This window comes from Ovis canadensis, chromosome 1, assembly GCF_042477335.2.
Source record: "Ovis canadensis isolate MfBH-ARS-UI-01 breed Bighorn chromosome 1, ARS-UI_OviCan_v2, whole genome shotgun sequence".
Lineage (NCBI taxonomy): Eukaryota > Metazoa > Chordata > Mammalia > Artiodactyla > Bovidae > Ovis > Ovis canadensis.
The window spans coordinates 38,192,077-38,214,660 of NC_091245.1; the positions used below are offsets into that span (position 1 = coordinate 38,192,077).

Genomic DNA, 22,584 nt, shown 5'->3' on the forward strand with positions numbered 1-22,584 from the left:
TTGCGAAACGCTGGACTGGAAGAAACACAAGCTGGAATCAAGATTGCTGGAAGAAATATCAATAACCTCAGATATGCAGATGACACCACCCATATGGCAGAAAGTGAAGAGAAATTAAAAAGCCTCTCGATGAAAGTGAAAGTGGAGAGTGAAGAAGTTGGCTTAAAGCTCAACATTCAGAAAACGAAGATCATGGCATCCAGTCCCATCACTTCATGGGAAACAGATGGGGAAACAGTGGCAATAGTGTCAGACTTTATTTTGGGGGGCTCCAAAATCACTGCAGATGGTGACTGCAGCCATGAAATTAAAAGACGCTTACTCCTTGGAAGAAAAGTAATGACCAACCTAGATAGCATATTCAAAAGCAGAGACATTACTTTGCCAACAAAGGTCCATCTAGTCAAGGCTATGGTTTTTCCTGTGGTCATGTACGAAAGTGAGTGTTGACTTTGAAGAAGGCTGAGCACCGAAGAATTGATGCTTTTGAAGTGTGATGTTGGAGAAAACTCTTGAGAGTCCGTTGGACTGCAAGGAGATCCAACCAGCCCATTCTGAAGGAGATGAGCCCTGGGATTTCTTTGGAAGGAATGATGCTAAAGCTGAAACTCCAGTACTTTGGCCACCTCATGCGAAGAGTTGACTCATTGGAAAAGACTCTGATGTTGGGAGGGATTGGGGGCAGGAGAAGGGGACGACCGAGGATGAGATGGCTGGATGGCATCACTGACTCGATGGACATGATTCTGAGTAAACTCTGGGAGTTGGTGATGGACAGGGAGGCCTTGTGTGCTGCAATTCATGGGGTTGCAAAGAGTCGGACACGACTGAGCAACTGAACTGAACTGAACTGAATCAGATTTTAGACCCCTATGTAACCCCATAATTGAGTCAAGGCTATGCCATGGTCAGAGGAGAGGGAAGGTGGAGGAATAAGACCAACGGGCTTCCTATGGGGCCAGTAATGAAAAGTCAATGCCAAGAGAACAGTGTGCATACATTCAAATGACATTATTGTGTTATATGGTTATGATAACCAAGGTTTCCCATTACAAGATTATTTTTTAGAATCCTGATAAGCAGCTGATCATGTCTGGGTCCACCAGCTCGGTGTATCCCCCACTGTCTCCTGTCTCAGGTGGGCCACCTGACTTGAGAGAACCAAAAGCATGTAAAACCACACAGTGTCTACAGGAACAGAATTATCCTATTCCACTCTCTGCATCAACAACAGGCGACTATTTCAGGGAACTCGTGCCCAGAAGATGAAAGGTGAAACTATTGCTTATTCTAAAAGTTTCAAGAAAAGTGATTTAAATGATCATTCAGTTTTTCAACAGAAAATGTCAGCTGACAATATACTTCCCAAGATTCTCTGAACACTTGCTGCTTTTCTTGTTGTGACCATCAATCTTAAACTCTTATTTCATGATCCTTAACCAATCCTAATCAAGCTCTTTCTTGAAAACGCTTCTGAAACTAGACTCCAAAACCTTTTAGACATCCCAACTTTGCCTTCTCCTCTCAAGACACTATGAAGATTCTGTCTTACTGGGGAAAAAAAAAAAAAAGAACTCAGTCTTGTCTTAACAACAAACTGTCCCGCTGCTCTTTGGGGGAAAGGTAGCATCTGATAATCTCATCTGACTTCTCCACCTCCCCACAAGTTCTGAAAGCCATTTAGAATTCAGACAAAGGTGATATGGGTTAGAGGTGCTTTGGTCAAGCAGGACAAAGACCTTATTCTATCTTCAACATACATAACCCTAGGTGATCCAGCTGGCCCTTCATGTATATTCAACGTATTGTTGCTGGTGCTACTCCTCAGTCACTCAGTCTTGCCTGATTCTTTGCGACCCCATGGACTGTAGCCTGCCAGGCTCCTCTGTCCATGGAATTTTCCAAGGAGGAATACGTGAGTGGGCAATTAACATAATGGTTATAAAGCCTTTTAATGAAAAGATATAATTACTAGGAGATATATACAGAAAATAAAATTCATTGTCCTCTAAAATTATGCAAGGGACATAACTCACGTCATTTTTTTTAAATTAGTGTTCTAATAACAGCTATGATGTTTCAGTGGTAAATTAGGTGTTATTCTCCTTCCCATTGTTATCCCCAAACTGGGTTCACTTCTTGATGGATGTCAACCAAACCAGAAATAAGAAGGAAGAGTTTGTTACTTGCAGCAAGTAAGGAGACTGTTGGAGACCTTTCCCAAAGCAGTGTCTCCAGGAACAGCAAATTTGGGGAAGTTTTAAGCTAAGGGTATATGCATACTCTTAAGGGACTTGAGCAGAAGAGAGGTCAGCAGAGAATTGGGGCAAAGGTTGACAGAGTCCCAAACTCTAGTAGATTGAAGTCACAAAATTCAGGAAAGGTCAACATCATCATCCCTTTGCTGTGGTACTTCAGTCAGTAAGTCATGCCTGAGTCTTTGTAACACCAAGGACTGTAGTATGCCAGGCTTCCTGTCATTTACCCTCTTCTGGAGCTTGCTCAAACTCAAGTCCGTTGAGTCAGTGATGTCATCCAACCATCTCATTCTCTGTTGGCCTCCTTGTCCAGCTGTCGTCAGTCTTTCCCAGTATCAGGGTCTTTTCCAAAGTCAGCTCTTCACATGAGATGGCCAAAGTATTGGAGCTTCAGCTTCATTATCAGGCCTTCCAGTGAATATTCAGGGTTGATTTCATTGAGGATTGATTTGTTTGATCTCCTTTCCATCCAAAGGCCTTCAAGAGTCATCATCCCTTAGGATGATGATCTAGTGATTGAGAGCTGGAGGAGAGGTCAAAATTCTGCAATAACCCACAAGAAAGTGCTTCATGCTAATCTATACCATTGAAACAGAATTGGAAATATTTACAACTAATTTGCTATATTTTCTATTGTTGTTTCTCTTGTCTGATAACAATAGTATTATTTCCTTATGCACATTATTACTAAGGCCTGTTCCAGGGTGAGTTTTGCAGTGAGCCTTCAGTTCAGTTCAGTCACTCAGTCATGTCCGACTCTTTGCAACCCCATGAATTGCAGCACACCAGGCGTCCCTGTCCATCACCAACTCCAAGAGTTCACTCAAACTTACATCCACCAACTTGGTGATGCCATCCAGCCATCTCATCCTCTGTCTTCCCCTTCTCCTCCTGCTCCCAATCCCTCCCAGTATCGTAGTCTTTTCCAATGAGTCAACTCTTTGCATGAGGTGGCCAAAATACTGGAGTTTCAGCTTTAACATCATTCCTTCCAAAGAACACCCAGGACTGATCTCCTTTAGAATGGACTGGTTGGATCTCCTTGAAGACCAAGGGACACTCAAGAGACTTCTCCAACACCACACTTCAAAAGCATCAATTCTTTGGCGCTCAGCTTTCTTCACAGTCCAACAGTCGTATCCATACATGACCACTGGAAAAGCCATAGCCTTGACTAGATGTACCTTTGTTGGCAAAGTAATGTCTCTGCTTTTTAATATGCTATCTAGGTTGGTCATAACTTTTCTTCCAAGGAGTAAGCATCTTTTAATTTCATGGCTGCAATCACCATCTGCAGTGATTTTGGAGACCCAAAAAATAAAGTCTGACACTGTTTCCACTGTTACCCCATCTATTTTCCATGAAGTGATGGGACCAGATACCATGATCTTAGTTTTCTGAATGTTGAGCTTAGATCATAAAATAGCTTACATCCTAAAATGACTTCTTCTACGTTAAAAAGGTTTACCTGACTCTTTTCCTCTGAAGACCGTCTAGCCTATCTGCTTCCATTTCATCAGATAAACCTTCTGAGCCTCCCCCATTCATTTTCTACAGGTTCCCAGAGCATACAGTGTACAGCACACAGTTCTTATTAATAAAACTCACAAATCCTTCTTTAAAGCCTGGCTTTCCCACTAAGGGGCTTCCCTTGTGGCTCAGATGGTAAAGAAACTGCCTGAAAATTACGAGACCCAGCTTTGATCCCTGGGTTCAAAAGATCCCCTGGAAAAGGGGATCTTGCCTAGAGAATTCCAGGGACAGAGGAGCCTGGCAGGTATTCAGTTAGCAACTTCTGTTGTTACAATGAAAAAAAAGATGGACATCACAGCCCAGCCTTTGCTGACTGACTAGAGAGATTAGTACATAAAAACTTTAAACATCTGCATATACCACAGAAAAGCTAATAATTAAATAGAAAATCAAAATTGCAGATTTTAATAAGATTTCTAAGCCCCAGTCATACTGATGAATCAGGAAATCTCTGTATGAGTCAAGTTCTCTCTTCTCTGTGTTTTTCTAGGCTACCTTATCAACCTGGAAACCCTTCTTGCTGTCTTGCTCCAGCTAACCTCTAGGACCCTTCAAGTCCTAGTGTGGATATCACCTCCTTTAAGACTTCTTCATATGCAATGTCATGCTGGATGAAACACAAGCTGAAATCAAGATTGCTAGGAGAAATATCAACAATTTTGAATATGCAGATGATAACATCTTAATGGAAGAAATTGAAGAGGAACCAAAGAGCCTCTTGTTGAAGGTGAAAGAGGAGAATGAAAAAGCTGTCTTTAACTTAACTTTAAATTTAACATTCAAAAAACTAAGACCATGGCATTCAGTAGCATCACTTCCTATCAAATAGAAAGGGAAAAAGTGAAAACAATGACAGGTTTTATTTTCTTGGGCTCCAAAATCACTGTGGATGGTGATCTCAGCCACAAAATTAAAACATACTTTCTCCTTCAGAGGAAAGCTATGACCAACCTAGACAGTGTGTTAACAAGCAGAGACATCACTTTGCTGTCAAAGGTTGGTATAGTCAAAGGTATGGTTTTTCCACTAGTCATGTATGGAGGAGAGAGTTGAACCATAAAGAAGGCTGAAGGCCAAAGAATGGATGTTTTTAAATGGTGGTGCTACAGAAGACTTTTTAGAGTCCCTTGGACAGCAAGGAAATCAACCCGCTCAATCCTAAATGAAATCAACCCTGAATATTCATTGGAAGGGCTGATACTGAAGCTGAAACTCCAGTACTTTGGCCACCTGATTTAAAGAGCTGGCTCAACAGAAAAATCCTGATTCTGGAAAAGATTGAGGGCAGAAGAGAGCAACAGAGAATGAGATGGTTGGATAGTATCACCAACTTCATGGACATGAATTTGAACAAACTCCAGGAAACAGTGAAAGACAGGGAAGTCTGACGTGCTGCAGTCTATGGGGTCTCAGAGCTGGGCATGACTGAGTGACTGAACGGAAACAACAAGGTTTTGACTCACCAGACTATGCACCTATGCATGGAACAATTAAATTCTGAGAATGGAAGCAAACCATTTAACGACTGTCAGAACCACAGATGCCTTCTGCTTTCTTCATATCCTGTCTGTAAAGACAAGGATACAATGTGGGTAAGGATTTAGTCCCTAGGGTGTTCATATTTCTTAAAAAATCTGAAAGTAGTTGGGAATGTAAAATGGTACAGCTGCTATGTCAAACAGCACCAGGCTTCCTGAACTTTTTTTTTTTTTTAATGCAAGTACTGTATGATCCAACAACCTCACTCCTAGGTAGATATCCAAAAGAATTCATAGCAATATCTCAAAGAGGTATTTGCACTATAAATTTTCATAGTGGCTCAGGCAGTAAAGTATCTACCTGCAATGCAGGAGACCCAGGTTCAATCCCTGAGTTGGGATGATTCTCTAGAGAAGGGAATGGCAACCCACACTGTATTCTTGCCTAGAGAATCCCATGGACAGAGGAGCCCGGCAGGATACAATCCACAGGGTAGAAAAGAGTCAGACATGACTGAGCAACAAAGCATGCACACATTTATTGCAACCTTATTGGCAACAGCCAAGAGATATAAAAAACCCTAATGTTCAGACAGATAGATAAAGAATATGTGGTATATTAGTTCAAATATATATATATATATATATTATTTTTTTTTTGAGAAACGTAGTGTTGTATTTAAACTGACAACCTTCTAGGTCATAAATATAACTCTCTGTCCTAGTCTCTACATGCTTCAACTACACACAAAAACAAAGAAGTAAAGGGACTTTCTGTTTCCCTGAATGTTTCAAGCCTGTGGAACTGGGCTGTGGGTGACTTGGACCTGGCAGAGTGAGGCCTCTCCCCAAGATGGAACAAATAGAAATTATTTGGATGATTCTTCATTTTCACAATGCCAGAGTCACCCTGAACAAATTGGCAATACACAGCAGAATTAAACATAAACTTACTTTAGGAGCCAACAAAGGGACTCTCACCCTGATCCCTAAATGCTCTTCGTAGGTAGCATTGTTGCAGTGGTGGGAAGTCAGAGGCAGCTTGGTGTTTATCACTAGAGAAACTGATAAATAAAATCTGGTGGATACATACAGTAAAGTTCAAGTTATAAACAATGAATTATATGTGCATGGAAACCTACATAGGTCTTTTAAAAAGAATGCTGAGTATAATTGAGGTGTAAAGCATAATTAGATTTACATAAACTAAGGACACAATCATTCACAGAATGACATATTTTAGTAGAAACACATAAATCCAAGGACCTACACAACACACATTAGTGTGGACGAATACTGGGGAATGGGAAGTGCAAGTGAGGATAGAGGATGAAAATAAAATTGGAGAGGGATCTTTTGTATACTTGATGATAGAGGAGCAGAGGCTAAAACGTTTTGTAAGGATATTATCAGCTGTTTACTTTTTAGTAGAAATTCTTACCTCTCTCCAAGTCTTGGAGAAAAAAAAAATTTACTATCCCTAAGTAAATCTCACAGAACAAGGAGTCTTGGGTTTGTGCGACTATGTCAATGTAAACATCCCTATTGGAGGATTCTGCACAAGGCTTGTCTCTCAGTTTGGTTACTGCAACTAAATGTGTCAGCAGACTCTTACAGCTTGACCTCCACCAGTCCTTCTCCTCTTGTATCTAGGCAGGAATGGGTTATTATTCTCGGGAATAATAGCACTGGCTCCGAAGCCGACATGAGTTCATGACCGTTGTATTAAGTTTCCTAGTACCACCAACTAGGTGGCTTAAAACAAAAACATTGTCTCCCAACTCTCCAGGGTAAATGTCTGAAATCAAGGTATAGGCAGGATCACGCTCCCCTTCAAAGGACCAGGGAAGAACCCTTCCTTGCTCTTCTAGCTTCTGGTGGTGTCCGAAGCACGTGGGCTTTCTTGGCATGCAGGTCCATCACTCCAGCCTCTGCCTTCTCTTCACACTGCCTCCCCACTGTGTGTGTGCATATGTCCTCTGTGTTGTTTTCTTATAAAGACACCAGTCATTGGATTGGAGGCCATGTTATAGAGAACAACCTACATTACAGGGAGGAAACTGAAATACACACTACTAAGTGAAAGGAGTCAATCTGAAAAAGCTACATACTGGAGATTCCAATATATGACATTCCTGAAAAGGCAAAACTGTGGAGACAGTCAAAGGATCAGTCCTTCACAGGGACTGGGAAAGAGGGATGACTAGGCAGAGCACAGACGATTTTTAGGACAGTGGAATGAGTCCATATGATACAATGGTGGATACAAGTCCCACATTTGTCCAAACTCAGAAAGTACAACATGAAGAGTGAGCCCTACTGTAAACTATAGACATTGGGTGATAAGATGTATCATGTACGTTCATGGACTGTAACAACTGTGATTCTGGTGTGGGATGAGGAGGAGGAGAGTGTGCTTGTGTAAGGGCTTGGAGTGTGTGGGAATTCTCTGTACTTTTCACTCAATTGGTTGTAAACATAAGCTGCTCAAAAAAACGTTAACTATTGATTTTTTACGATTGAGCAGAAGACATATTGCCTCTGATGCTGAAGTCTAAAACCTAGAACACTAGAGACTACAGGAAGTCCCCTACATATGAACCTTGAAGTTGTCAACTTTAAAAGATGCAAATGTGGGTTTGCATGTCCAATCACATGAGTTATTATAGTCCATGAGTCTGGCCTACATTTTCATGAATGTGCATCCCAACATCTGTATTTTAAGCTAGAACTGCAAGAGGGACACTTCATTGAACTCCTTGCTGTGCAACACGAGGAGCTTACTAACGAAGACTTGATGGAACTGGAGGCTCAGAGAAAGGACAAAAAGAGACAAGAAGAAGAAGTAACTGAAGAACCAGAGATTTGGGATACAGGAAATGGAGAGGGGATTTTATTTCTTTGAGAAGGCATTGTTAGTTTTTGCGGCATGGGACCTGAATTTAGGATGTTATAGGAAGGTTGCAGGAGCTGTTCAGAATGTAATCCAGCACTATTATAGCGTCTATGACGAGAAAAACAGAGCTACTACCCAGATGTCACTGGACATATTTTAAGAGGGTAGATAGAATTGAATCCAGAAAAGAACCAGGACCTGAGACATCAATGTCAGGCATGAGTGAAATTGCAGCTTTCCCTCAAACTTCTACTTCTCATGATCCTTCAGCATTTGCTTCTCTCCCCTCCTCTCCCCTCTCCAGTCAGTAATTCTTCTGCCTTTTCACTTGATGCCAGCCCCTGTATGCCAGCTGTTGTACTATATACGACTATACATCTCAAGGTATTGTACTGTAATATTAAAAAGGTTTTATTTTTGTGTGTTTGCTTTTATAAATATGTTATTTGTGTGAAAACTATTATAAACCTACTTCAGTACAGTAAAAAGCATCTGCCTTCAATGCGGGAGACCTGGGTTTGATCCCTGGGTTGGGAAGATCCCCTGGAGAAAGAAATGGCAACACACTCCAGTACTCTTGCCTGGAAAATTCCATGGACTGAAGAGCCTGGTAGTCTACAGTCCATGGGGTCACAAAGAGTCAGACACGACTGAACGACTTCACTTTCACAGTTCAGTACTAGATAGCTAATTGTGTTTGTTGGGTACGTAGGCTAACGTTCTTGGACTTTCAAACAAATTGGACTTGGGAACTTGCTTTTAGAATAGAACACGTTCATATGGAGGGGACTTACTGTATTACAAAAAGATTGTGATGGGACTTCCCTGGTGGTGCAGTGGATAAGAATCCACTTGCAGGGGACACAGATTTGATCCCTGGTCTAGGAAGATTCCAAATGCCATGCAGTCACTAAATCCCCATGCCATCACTACTGAGCCTGTGCTATTGAGGCCACAAGCCACAACAATCAAGTCTATGTGCTTCAACTACTGAAGCCTGTACCGCTAGAGCCTGTACTCTGCAACAAGAAAAGCCGCTGCAATGAAATCGTACATAATGCAAAAAAAGACCAAGTGAAGCTACAAAAAAATAAATAAATAAAATTATTTTTTAAAATGACTGTGATGTAAGATTCATATGAACACCTAACACAGCATTACTGTCAATGTTAAGGAAAGAATTATACTTAGAATCAAGAAGTTCAAACTTTTCCATTACATATAAACGAAACTATAATAATATAATATAAAGAAAAATTAAGATAGCATAAAATTAAAAGATATGATTTCTATGTTTGGCATTTAAATACTAAAAGATATTTATTTAAATTCTAAAAACACTCATCAGCCAAAACCAAGGGAAAATTGAAACTATTAGATATCAATAATAATAACTGCCTCTTGTAAAAGTGGAGAATTGAGGGAAATTTACAGACTTAAAATAGTAGAAAACTAGAATAGGTGAAAATTGAGATAAATTGCAAGATAAACCAAATGGACCCAGAAAGTTCACAACATTGACACTTTTGGATACATGGACTTATCTGGAAGAAAAGGTACAAATAACAGAGTGAACAGAAAGAGAGTACAGTCACAGAAGAATAAAAGGGAATATTATTGAACTTTCGCAATTAAATTTGAAAATTGAGACACAACTTTTATTTTGGTATGCCTAACTCCTCTTGAGAAATCTGTATGCAGATCAGAAAGCAACAGTTAGAACTGGACATGGAACAACAGACTGGTTCCAAATAGGAAAAGGAGTACGTCAAGGCTGTATATTGTCACCCTGCTTATTTAACTTCTATGCAGAGTACATCATGAGAAACGCTGGACTGGAAGAAGCACGAGCTGGAATCAAGATTGCCGGGAGAAATATCAATAACCTCAGATATGCAGATGACACCACCCTTATGGCAGAAAGTGAAGAGGAGCTAAAAAGCCTCTTGATGAAAGTGAAAGTGGAGAGTGAAAAAGTTGGCTTAAAGCTCAACATTCAGAAAACGAAGATCATGGCATCCGGTCCCATCACTTCATGGGAAATAGATGTGGAAACAGTGGAAACAGTGTCAGACTTTATTTTGGGGGGCTACAAAATCACTGCAGATGGTGATTGCAGCCATGAAATTAAAAGACACTTACTCCTTGGAAGTAAAGTTATCACCAACCTAGATAGTATATTCAAAAGCAGGGACATTACTTTGCCGACTAAGGTCCGTTTAGTCAAGGCTATGGTTTTTCCTGTGGTCAGGTATGGATGTGAGAGTTGGACTGTGAAGAAGGCTGAGCGCTGAAGAATTGATGCTTTTGAAGTGTGGTTTTGGAGAAGACTCTTGAGAGTCCCTTGGACTGCAAGGAGATCCAACCAGTCCATTCTGAAGTACATCAGCCCTGGGATTTCTTTGGAAGGAATGATGCTAAAGCTGAAACTCCAGTACTTTGGCCACCTCATGCGGAGAGTTGACTCATTTGAAAAGACTCTGATGCTATGAGGGATTGGGGGCAGGAGGAGAAGGGGACGACAGAGGATGAGATGGCTGGATGGCATCACTGACTCGATGGACGTGAGTCTGAGTGAACTCTCGGAGTTGGTGTTGGACAGGGAGGCTTGGCGAGCTGCAGTCCATGGAGTTGCAAAGTCAGACATAACTGAGCGACTGAACTGAACTGAGACTCTTCTACAGAACAGAAAAAAGGAAGTATTTCAGTATGCTCCAGGAGGCTATTCAATAACAAAGCAGAGGACAATAAGAATAAAAGTGATTTCCTCAAACTCCTAAATATATAGAGGTGGCACAATCTTAAAGAAAAAAAAAGCAATAAATCAAATTCAAGTTATTTAAACAGATACACCAAGATCAACTTGATTTATTCAAGAGTGCAATGAAAGTCACTGTGAAAAAAGAAGGGAAGGTCCTCAAAAAATTAACTATAGAATTACCATGTGGTCCAGCAATTCCACTTCTGGGTACATACACACAAGAACTAAAAGCAGGGACAAAAGTTATTTATTTATGCAATCATATTCAAAGCAGCATTATTCACAGTGGTCAAAAAATGGAACCAATCAAGTGTCCTTCAAAGGATGAGTGGATAAAAAAATATGAGAGATATATATACACACACAAGAGATTATTCAGCTTTGTGCTCAGTTGCTCATTCATGTCTGACTCTGTGGTCCCAAGGACTGTAGTCCATTGATCTCCTATGTCCAAAAAGTTTTCCAGGCAAGAATACTGGAGTGCGGTGCCATTTCCTACTCCAGGATTCAGCCTAAAAAGGAAGGAAAATATAACACATTTTACCACATAGATGAACCTTGAAGATATCATGCTAAGTGAAAAAAGTCAGTCACAAAAAGACCAGTATTGCCTGAATCCACTTATATGAGGTACCTAAAATAGTCAGGTTCAGAGAGAAACAATGTAGACAGATATTTCCAAGGGCTGGGGTGGGAAGGCAAAGGCAGGGGAATAGAGAAATAGTGTTTAATGAGTAGAGTTTCAGTTTTGAAAGATGGAAAAAATTCGTTGTACTTGAAGCTATCAAGATGACTATGAAGGAGTAATGAGGAATATCCACCAGGTAGGACTTTCAATAGGATTCCAATACTTTAATAACTTGGGGAATAAAGTGCTTTTCTAGGTTAGCAGAGTGAGATAAATATGTGCCCCTAATTTAGATTCTGGCTTGAATAAATCAATTGAGGAAGAGCAGGAAATTTTCAATATAGACTGAGTACTCAATATTATGGAATATGAAATTTAATAGCTGGGGCAATTATATTGTGGTTATTTAAGAAAACACTCATATTTTAAGATAGATACTGAAGTTTCTAAGGGTGAAATGACATGGTGTCTGTGATTTGCTTTAAAATATTTGAACAAAAAAGAATAACAGTTTAGACAAATGAGGAATACAATTCTTCTTGAATCTGAGTGATAGATATCAGTTTATACTTTCGTATGCTTGAAAGTGCTCCTAACATTCAATAAACTGATAACTTATTAAGAAAAACCACTGAGCTCTCCTAATCAAAACACAGGTTGTTTTTGAACCAAACTTGAGTTTGTTTACCCAAATAAGCAAAATCAATCTACTGACAGGGTTGAGGTGAAAGAAAGTACAGCATTTATTTGCAGGGTGCCAAGCAAGGAGAATGGGCAGTAAATGTTTAAAGGATCTGAACTCCCCAGTGACTTTCAGATAGGAGATTTTTAGATTAAAAACAAGGGTAAGGAGCTTAAGTGTGAGATCATCTCATAGATTTTTTCTGATTGATGGGGTTTTAATCAACAGAGTGATATCTGGCATCTTGATCATCATTCTTCTGGTTCCAACTTGTTTGGCTGTGGTCAGTGGGTTTCATCATGAGATGCTGGTTTCTGGAAAACAACTCAAAGATATGTTGCATCAGTTTATTATCTATATTCCTTGAAAAAGACATAGGAATCTTGTGACTCTGTTTTACAGGTAAACATTTATTGCTTGATTGCTTTTCCTTTGTTCCTGCATTTCCTCACTTCTGTAATCATTAACTGCTTAGTCTACTCTTTGGAACTCTGCGAAGACTTAAAAATCTCAACTTTTTTCTACAAACAAGAAGGGGGACAATAGGAGATTGTATCCAGGAAGACCCTGCAGGGTCCTGCTCCATTTCAGGTCCCTCTGCTCTTTGATACTCCTCATCCTGAGGGGAACAGGGGCGACGACCGCTCTGGCTACTTCCTGCTGAACAGGGGAGATGATAATTCTTCAGAATTAGAGGAGCAAAAATTTTGGATCTTCTTTTGAAAGGATTCTCAATTCCCAAGTCTAGCATTGTCCTTTGAATTATGAAAACATGATTTCTCTCTTTGACCACTTTATCATAGCATCTGAACAAATAATTGAAAATTAAGAAACACATTAGAAAGATGATGATCAAATGGAGCCTTGTAACAGTACTCAAAAACCTCCCCCTGTTTCAGATGTGTTCTGAAATAAGTCCTGATGTGAACGCTCTTTATGTACATCCTATAACCAGGTAGCCTTTTGAAGTATTGTGTTTACTCGGGTTTCAACTTCTCCAGAGGAATTGATGTATATGCAGCATGTGGTATTAGTCATTACACACACTCCTCCTTCTTTTGCTAATAAGAAATCATGGACTATTCTATTGCCCGGGAACACTCGAGGCAATGAATACAAAGATGTGTGTTGGGCTGCAATACTTTCAGCTGCGTCCTCAGCAATTTGTCCAAATGTGGTAGAGAGGTTATGAATCGTATCTCTATTGACATAAACTCTGGCAGTTGGTGTGAGGTTGCCAAAAGAGCTTTGTCCTATATCGTCCTCATACACTGCCAATATCATTCTTTTATTATAGGTGTTTGATTTAGTGAGGGAAGAGATTTTCTCCAGGTTATACAAGGTGAAAGGCATCTTTATATATCCCAGTAGGCATGACCCTTCTATTTGCCAGCTGTCTAAGCAGCGATATGCCCTTCCTTCCCTTCTTGGGGTATTCCCTGTGCCACAGACAAAGTAATATCCTGGAGGGGCACAAGTTATACCTGCCAGGGTAGTGAAATTGATACTGTCTTTTTGGGGGAGCACAGACAGTATGTTCCCTAGCCAGGGATCACTACCAGTGCAAGCCCTCCATATTCCTGTTACATTATATTGAACTTTTCTGACTCTCTGGCACGAATCAGTGTCATTTTTTGCTCTTTCACATTTGTCATGAGTACATATCAGGGTGTTTTCTTCATCACATTTTTTCAGGAGAAAGTCAAGAGACCGAGGTGGACCAGTCTTAACTCTCGATCCAGTGAAAACTTCCTCAGACAAGGAGAAACAAGGGGTATGGGCGCTCTTAGGTAATCTGGTTAGCCTAACTTTGAATGTGAGGCCTGGAGGAGGAAGATGATAGTAGGTCATGGGGTTCGGAACAGTACTAAAGTTAGTTACGGGGACTATAAGTGGGACATAGTCTCTTTGGATGACTTCAGATGCCAAATGGCATATCCAACAATTACTTACATTCTCACCTGTGACTGTACTCTGAGATAACATAATTAGAGAATTTTCCCTCCAGGAAGCAGCAGACACCAGTGGGATGAGGCAGTAAAGAAAAGCAAGAGCTATCATTATACCTGGGGCCAAGCTCTTATGTGGGAAAATAGCAATGGCCCTGAACTTTGGTACAACTGTATTATCACAAGGTTTAAATTAAAATAGAGCAACAGTTAAATATCTCTTATTATCAATATCACAGCAAATGATGTGCTTGATTGTCTACAATATAATCACAGGTAAAATGATTAGATGAATCCAGAAGCAAAGGAAAAACTGTAAGCAAATAATAAAACAGAAAAATGCTCCAGCCAATTATAAATGTTATGATAAATGGTCACAAGTCATTCACAACTTATAAAAGATACTTTCTTTGATTTAACTGAAGTCCCACTGTGGGCTTGTAGGAAGGCAGACTGACTTTGTTCAGCTTTGTGGTTGTCTTTTCTGTAACTGCTGAGGACTGTAGATTTGTAGTTGGGTCAGAAGCGAGCTTCATCCACGTGTATCAGATCCACAACTTGACTCCTGTCAATTGAACAGAAGAGCTAGTTAGCAGTAAAACATGGGAAGCCTTCACCCTCCGAGGCTGGAGTTTGTTCTTTGCTGTATATTCTTCCTCATTATTAGGAGCACTCAGTCTCCAGTTCAAAAACACTGGAAGAGGACATCTATGGGAACCATTTTCTATTAGTAAAAAATTTAGAAATAGTATTTCAAACTTACCCCAGTGTTTACACACATCTCACAGTGTCTAATTCTTTCACCTTTCAATCACATGTCTGACCACTTAACTGCTCAGAATAGAGGAAGGATCTCCCACACACATTTCATAAGGACTCAGTTGGCGTCTACTTCTAGGACACATTCTAACTCTAAGCAATGCAACTGGCAACTTAGCCCACGCTAAGTCGGTTTCTTGACAGATTCTAGCCATTGTCTTCTTTAATGAGTGGTTCTGGTTGGTCACAGGTTCTAAGATGCATGCAAACTCTTTTTTATTCCCCACATTTTAGATTCCTCCTGAATCATATTAGCAATGAAGACATCTCCAGTATCGCTCTGGATTGAGCTGGGTAGCCCAAATCTAGGAATTATCTCCTAGGTCAAGACCGTCACTACTTCTGAAGTGTTTTCAATCCAGCAAGGAAATGTTTCTAAGCAGCCTGTTAAGGTCAGCCATCACTAGTAGGTAGTGAAATTCTCCTTTTACTTTGGGCATCACTGTAAAATCTACTCGCCAATCTTCACTCAGGCTCTCCCCTCCATCTTAGACTCCATACAGGGTGGGGGAGTTCCAGTCTTAGAATTACTTTTGGCACAAAAGATACATTTTCATAATATTCTTTAAAGTGTCCTTTGCATATTGATCTTTTAATGTAATCCTATATCTATTGTCCATGATGGGTGCTCAGGTATACTGATCCAATAACCTCTTCCATAAGATATACATGAATTAAAACACTGCTTGGTTATTTTCCACTTGCTCCTAGATACACAAGACTTAGTACTTATTCTCATGACCCTTCACTGTTCTCAGTATGTCAGGTTAAATTCGGTCAGGCTTATACTTAGAATCCATGCTATAACTAGAGTTTTTGGCTGACTGTCCTGGGCACCACACAACTCCCACCTCCTTTGGCTTCAGCACTGTGTCTAGCAGTTTCAGAACTTCCTGGGGGCACGTTTGATTTTGTTTTCTTCAGGAGTGAGCAATCTATCTTTCCAAATTGCCCCATATGCATTCACAACTGAAAAGGCATATTTTGAGTCAGTATAGATGTTAACTATCTTAACCTCACAGAGACAGAAAAGTCAAGTGAGAACAATAATTTAACCTTTTGGGCCAAGTATGTGATGGCAAAGCTTCCATTCCTAGGATCTCCTGCAAGGTTATCACTGTGTATCTGCTCTTTCAGTTTCCATGGTCCGTGAAACTATTTCCATTTGAGAAGTTCTCAATGCCTAGACCTCCCAAGGAATCATTAATCAGGCCCAAACAGCTGCTCAACAATCTGCAAACAATAATGCATGAACCTGGACGCGTGGGCCACCCAAAGGGGTGGGGAGCAATGAGACCAGATTCACAAAGGACATAGTCTTTGGGGTCAAGTTAGGATTATCAAATAAAATTGACTGATACCCTCCTAGGTTGTCTGAAGTGAGCCAATATCCACCCTTTAGTTCCAACAGCAGCAATAGTGGGATGTAAACACCAGAGTTGGCTGTCCTGGAGCGAATTCTGCTTCTTGCACCAATCCAGAACATCAGCTATGATGCTCAGATACATTGACCAACCCTGGATTATAATGTCCAAAGCCTTCGTGAAATAGGATACTGGGCATTTTGTGCTCTCAGATTGTAGGTCAATACCTCCAGTCTCACTACCTGTCTTTTATGCTTAAAGGGATCAAATGACTTTTTCAAATGTGGCAAACCCAGAACAGGGGCAGTTAGTAGTTTTCCCTTCATTGACTGGAAGGTTTTTCACATTCTCTGCTCCCCTTGAGGGCTTATTGTCAGACTTACTTTAGGGCATCATGTAACTGTCCAACTATTAGCTTAAGTTGGGCACTCATGTGCAGCAGAATCTTGCCATTCCAGGAACCGAGGCTACTGTCTTTGGTGTTGGACACTGTTACTCTGCTACTGTCTCCAGGCAGTCCTGGAGCAATTCCTCTGGCCTTTGGTCAGTTTGATTCCTAGATATTTCACTGAGAGTTGTGAAATTCTGGCCTTTTTCCAAGAGAGTTTAGAGCTTCATTTGGCCAGAGAGTTGAGACTGTTGATTGCTTTGATTTTCAGATCTTCCTTACAAATGCAAATAATACTTGGGATTCAAGACTCAAAGTTATATAGAAAAAGACCTCTGCTAAATTTAACAATAATCTTCAGGTTAATATAGTCAATTTGAATATAAGTACTCAAATACAGTTTGGGTATCTTTCACTATCTGATTTATGCTCTTATGTCCTGAATGAATCAGTGTTCTTCAGTGCCTGGCTTCGTAAATTCAGAATGCAAGTATTATACGGTGAAGGCACGCATGCATGCTGAGTTGCTTTTCAGTTTAGTTCAGTTCAGTTTTTGCGACCCCATGAATCACAGCACGCCAGGCCTCCCTGTCCATCACCATCTCCCGGAGTTCACTCAGACTCACGTCCATGGAGTTGGTGATGCCATCCAGCCATCTCATCCTCTGTCATCCCCTTTTCCTCCTCCCCACAATCCCTCTGAGCATCAGAGTCTTTTCCAATGAGTCAACTCTTCGAGGAGTTGCTTTTAGTCATGTCCATCTCTTTGCGACCCTATGGACTGTAGCCCACCAGGCTCCTCTGTCCATGGGATTCTCCAAGCAAGTATACGCGAGTGGGTTGCTGAGCCCGACACCTGGGGATCTTCCCAACACAGGATCGAGCCCATGTCTCTCACATCACCTGCACTGGCAGGCAGATTAACCGCTACTGACACATGGGAAGCCCGTAAGTTGACTGCGGGAGGAAAACAAGCAGGTATTTTTAAAATCCAGTTTATCAAAGTCTGCATCCCTGTCTTGCTTGCTCCTTTAAAGGGTATTGCCTTAAGCTCAGAGCCTGAGTGTCTGGTTTCAGTTTCACCTTCACTGCTATGGCCTTCCTTGCTGTACCTGCCCCCTAATCAGCCTATGCTCTCAGGCTTCCCTGGCACAGGATGTCTTCAGGGGTGCTAGTGGCTCCATCCCTTGATGGGATGGCTGCCTGCAAGGCACAGGCTTGTTCTGGTATTCCCTCTATATTCAGTCTTCTAGGAGTGAAAGTCATTTTAGTATAATAAATCTCACCTCAACAAGGAGACTGGGCTCTCTGGCACGTATATAAAAGTGTGTTTTAAGTTAAGCACCTCAATCTAGGGGCTGCAAAGCAGTTTTGGGAGAGGCATTCTGTAGATTCCGCTTGACATGGCTCTTGTTATGGGGTTAACTCATGTTCAAAACTGAGCTAGTGGCTCCAGTACCAATCAGAAAGTCAGTTGTCTGTTTCCCAAAAAAGGGTGACCTGGCACTCCTGGTGGGAGGTGGGATGGGGCCTGTTTGCCCAAGTGAACTCCCTGGCTTTCCTCACTCTCTCTTGTCTCCAGCATGAAGAATGATTTCTCCTCCTCTTCTGGTTTCTGTTTTTAAGTTGGGACAGATTTTTTTTTTCAGTGGCTTTCTTGGCTTTCAATAAGCACTGCTGGGGATGCACTTTAACATGTCCCTTTTAGGGGTCTCTTTTCTGAGGGCTACCCTTCACTCTCTTGGGTCCCTGGAATCTTATCCTCTGCTCAGATTTCTTGTCTCCCTGTTTCTCTGCCCAGTGAGTTTCGCTGCCAAAATGGGCATCTGCTGCTTCATTTAAAGGGTCTTTTTTGTTCTTGCATGCCCTCCTGACTGGGAGAAACCGAAAGCAGTTTCTATTACACCAAAGGAGGTATCAGAAGCAGAAAAAGACCTTCTACCTTTTGCACAATTTCTAGATATCTGGGGCACTCTGAGCCACAGGGTCTGGTTAATTAACTTGAAATTCTCCAGATTATCTAGACTCATATCTGTATATTGGTTATACGCCCTGTACATTCTCTCCCCAAACTCAAGGGTTTTACTGTGGCTGTTTGCACATTCCTTGCACCTTATGAAAACTCCTGTATTGGTTCTCCCTTTTGGAGCCCTACCATGATGCACTCCTTGTGATGCTCAATGCCAGCTTTATCTCCTAGGTCATTCTCCTCCCAGTCTGGATCTGTGGTGGGAATTGCTTTTGCTGCTGGTGCTGGGAGAGGATTGCCCGAGACAGCAACATGCATTCTACCTGCCTCTTCGCAAGTGTTTTCTATTACCATCCTTATCTCTTCCTCAGCCAATGGAGTAGTTAGGAAGCTCTGACCCAGTTTGGACTGTGGGTGCCAAAGATGGAGGAGAATGCATTTTCCATCCTGGTACGGTCATCCCAATAGGTTGGTTTATTTTCCAATTAAACAAGTCTGAATTTGAAAAGGGAGAGCATGTCCACATGAATCCTGCTGGCTGATCTCGGGCATGCATTCCTCCAATGAGAATCTGCCGCAGTGTGAATGCCTGGCCTGAACATAAGCGGTTCTCTGACCAATATGGGTGCTCTGTCCGATATAAGAGCGAGACAATTCCTCCTTCCTCAGCTTCTACCTGAGCAGGTGAAGGTGCATTTGTTGCTATGGGGTCTACGGCCCTGCCCCTCTTCCCCATTCTGCCCACCATACAGTGTTAATTTGCAGGTCATCAAGCAAGGAGTTCAGGTCCTCTGAGCATTAGGTGCCTATTGTCCTTGCTTGGTGCCCTGCCAATAAACGCTGTACTTTCCTTTAGCATGACCCACTGTCAGTAGATTGACTGCTGCGCATCAGGTGAGTGAACCCAAGTTCAGGTCAGTAACAAAACTGCCCTGTATGTCCTACAAATACCATTAAAGCAAATATCCAGGAAAACTGAAAACAAGGACAAATGCTTACAAAATTAAAGCACTGACTAATATAGCATAATCCAAGTCAAAATAAAGAAATAAAACAAAGAAACATTTTCAGTTATTGCAATCCAGAAGTATAAAATATTTTGTGCTCCAAAAAACATGGCTAAGACAAAACCAAGAAAAGACAAAATGCTGATCTAAAAGTAGAAATTTCAGAGAAAACTATAAGAATAAAAGCAAAAGCCAAGTAAGGATTTTCCTTAAAGAGAAAAAATAACCATGTGCAAAATTAAGCATAAAAAGTGAGCCATGTATAATATCATATAAGAAATGAACCACCAGTCCAGGCTCAATACAGGATGCTTGGGGCTGGTGCACTGGGATGACCTGGAGGGGTGGTATGGGGAGGGAGGTGGGAGGGGTGTTCAGGATGGGGAACACGTGTGTGCCCGTGGCAGATTCATGTGGATGTGTGGCAGAACCAATACAATATTATACAGTAATTAGCCTCCAATTGAAATAAATAAATTTAAATTTAAAAATAAAGTGAGCCAGTGTGAGGATTTTAAAAGATACATCAGCAAATGTATGGTAATAAAGAAAAAATCTAGATGGAACATATGATATCCAGCAAGACATTGCACTTAACTCACTTTCAGTTTTCACCGTCCCCAGAAATATAACCTTAGCCAGCCAGATCGGAATTTTCAGATTGGCACTGAAGAGGTTATCTGTTCTGTGGGCCCTCTCCATAGCCTGCCCCCAGAGCAAGAAGCTGTCTACATGATGAAGCTGCCATTCTTTTCCCTCAAAAGATGTCCTGGCCAAGAAATAATCTTTTATTTCCCTAAAGGCTAGTGGGGATACTCCCCAATTTGACCTTCAAATTGATTGAGTTTTGTTTTACACCTCTGCTCACCTACGGAGGTCCTTGTTCTGGAAGAAGGATGAGTTCTCTGCAGAGCAGGACTTGGTCTCCTGTGCAGCTGTGACTCGGAGCTAGAATTCAAGCAAAGCCATTGATACAGAATTCAAAGTTTAAGGTTTAGTATGCAGATAAGTGGAGAAGGCAATGGCAACCCACTCCACTACTCTTGCCTGGAAAATCCCATGGGCGGAGGAGCCTTGTAGGCTGCAGTCCATGGGGTCGTGAAGAGTCAGATACGACTGAGCGACTTCACTTTCACTTTTCAGTTTCCACTTTCATGCACTGGAGAAGGAAATGGCAACCCACTCCAGTGTTCTTGCCTGGAGAATCCCAGGGACAGAGGACACTGCTGGGCTGCCATCTATGGGGTTGCACAGAGTTGGACACGACTGAAGTGACTTAGCAGCAGCAGCAAGATGCAGATGAGTACCTCCATTTTGTACTCAGAAAATAAAAAAAGGTATTTTTCTAGATATGCATTTGCTTAAATTTTTATGACTGTAATAGTAAACGTGTTTTTCCTTTTGTTTTTAGAAAAAGAGCTCAATTTTCTAACAATGGAGGAAATGTAGAAAGAGTTACTACTTCCAACTCTATCCCCAGTCAGAAAAAAATCTGAAGATATAGGTTGGAGATAAAGTTCAGGCCTCATGTCTAGGGAATGGCGGAGAAAGAATCAAATTCCGGGTTCCCTAAGTTCTGAAGCTCTCGCTTGTACCACTGCCTCCAAAGACACTGTCAATTTCACCTCCCAACCATGTTTTTAAAGCAAATACTTTAGTCCTTCCTCATTTCCTCCTGGTCTTCATTTTCTCCTCTCATGGCACTACTATTTTCATATTCCCAATTTCCTAATAAGACACACCTAGGAAGGTGCCTTTCTCACGGTCCAGTGAAAGACAGAGCAGATATAAAGCTAGGGGAGCCCAGGACAGCATCTGGCCCATGCCCCATATTTCTGTCAGCCTTACCTGGAGAGGGGTTCCAGCCCTAGGACTCAACCCGGAGCAGAGGGAGGAAAGAGGCTAGAGGGCTGAGCCAGATAACCAGCTGATCCAGGCTGATCTTATGTTGTCTCCTCCATCCCCTTGCAGAGTTTGTAAATCTCTAGGCCCAACCCCTTTTAAATCCCACCCCTTCCCTACCTTATCTCCTGACATCTCATGAACCATGAAGCCACTGCTGACTTCCAAGCTTGACTTTCTACCCATAACCACCGAGCTCCACCTTCAGGTCCAATTCTTGGACATTTCTGATTCTCCTCCACTCCCCAACTGCCAGGATTCCAGGCTTTCAAGGAAATAAAAATGAGGGAGAGAAAAAAAAAAAAGGAAACTGTCCATCCCTTATTTGTGTCTGATGCTTTATGACCTCATGGACTACACAGCCCACTAGGCTTCTCTGTCCATGGAATTTAGGCAAAAGCACTGGAGTGGGTAGCCATTCCCTTCTCCTAGGGAATCTTCCTGACCCTAGAAATGAACCTGGGTTTCCTGCATTGCAGCTGGATTCTTTACTGGGAAGACCCCTCAAGGCAATAAAGGCAACACTAATTACCAAATTATTCAGCTACAGCCCCAAGAGTCAACCTTGACTTCTCCCTTTTCTTCAATCCCCACATTTAATCATGCTCAAACCTTTGAATTTGTCCACTTCTTTCTCCCTCCATGGTTCTGTAGTTACATATGACTCTATGCAGCCTTCCTGGGGCAGAGTCCTACTATGTATTCTGTTTTAACTCTTCTCTGAGGTCCCCAGAAAATAATATTTGATGCATATTTCCAGAACTGTTGTACAGATGCTAAAATCTCCACATAATGGAAGTTATTGACTTTAAAAAATGTATGTGAAATTTGTAAGTTAAGTTTTATTGGGAGCAAATGAGGACTGTAGCCTGGGAGACAGCACCTTAGATAGCTCTGATGATAAACTGCTCTACAGAGGTAGTGGGGAAGGTCAGCACAGATGTGATTTT

General features: G+C 41.4%; 1 long non-coding RNA gene across 1 annotated transcript; it reads right to left on the minus strand.

Annotated features, from left to right (window-relative positions):
* Positions 1 to 12,273: 12,273 nt before the first annotated feature.
* Positions 12,274 to 20,850, minus strand: LOC138429160 (uncharacterized). The gene is made up of 3 exons (XR_011252706.1): positions 20,780 to 20,850; positions 20,601 to 20,680; positions 12,274 to 14,750 (listed from the first exon to the last, which is right to left on the minus strand). It is a non-coding gene; the product is annotated as an uncharacterized lncRNA (long non-coding RNA).
* Between the last annotated feature and the right edge of the window lie 1,734 nt (positions 20,851 to 22,584).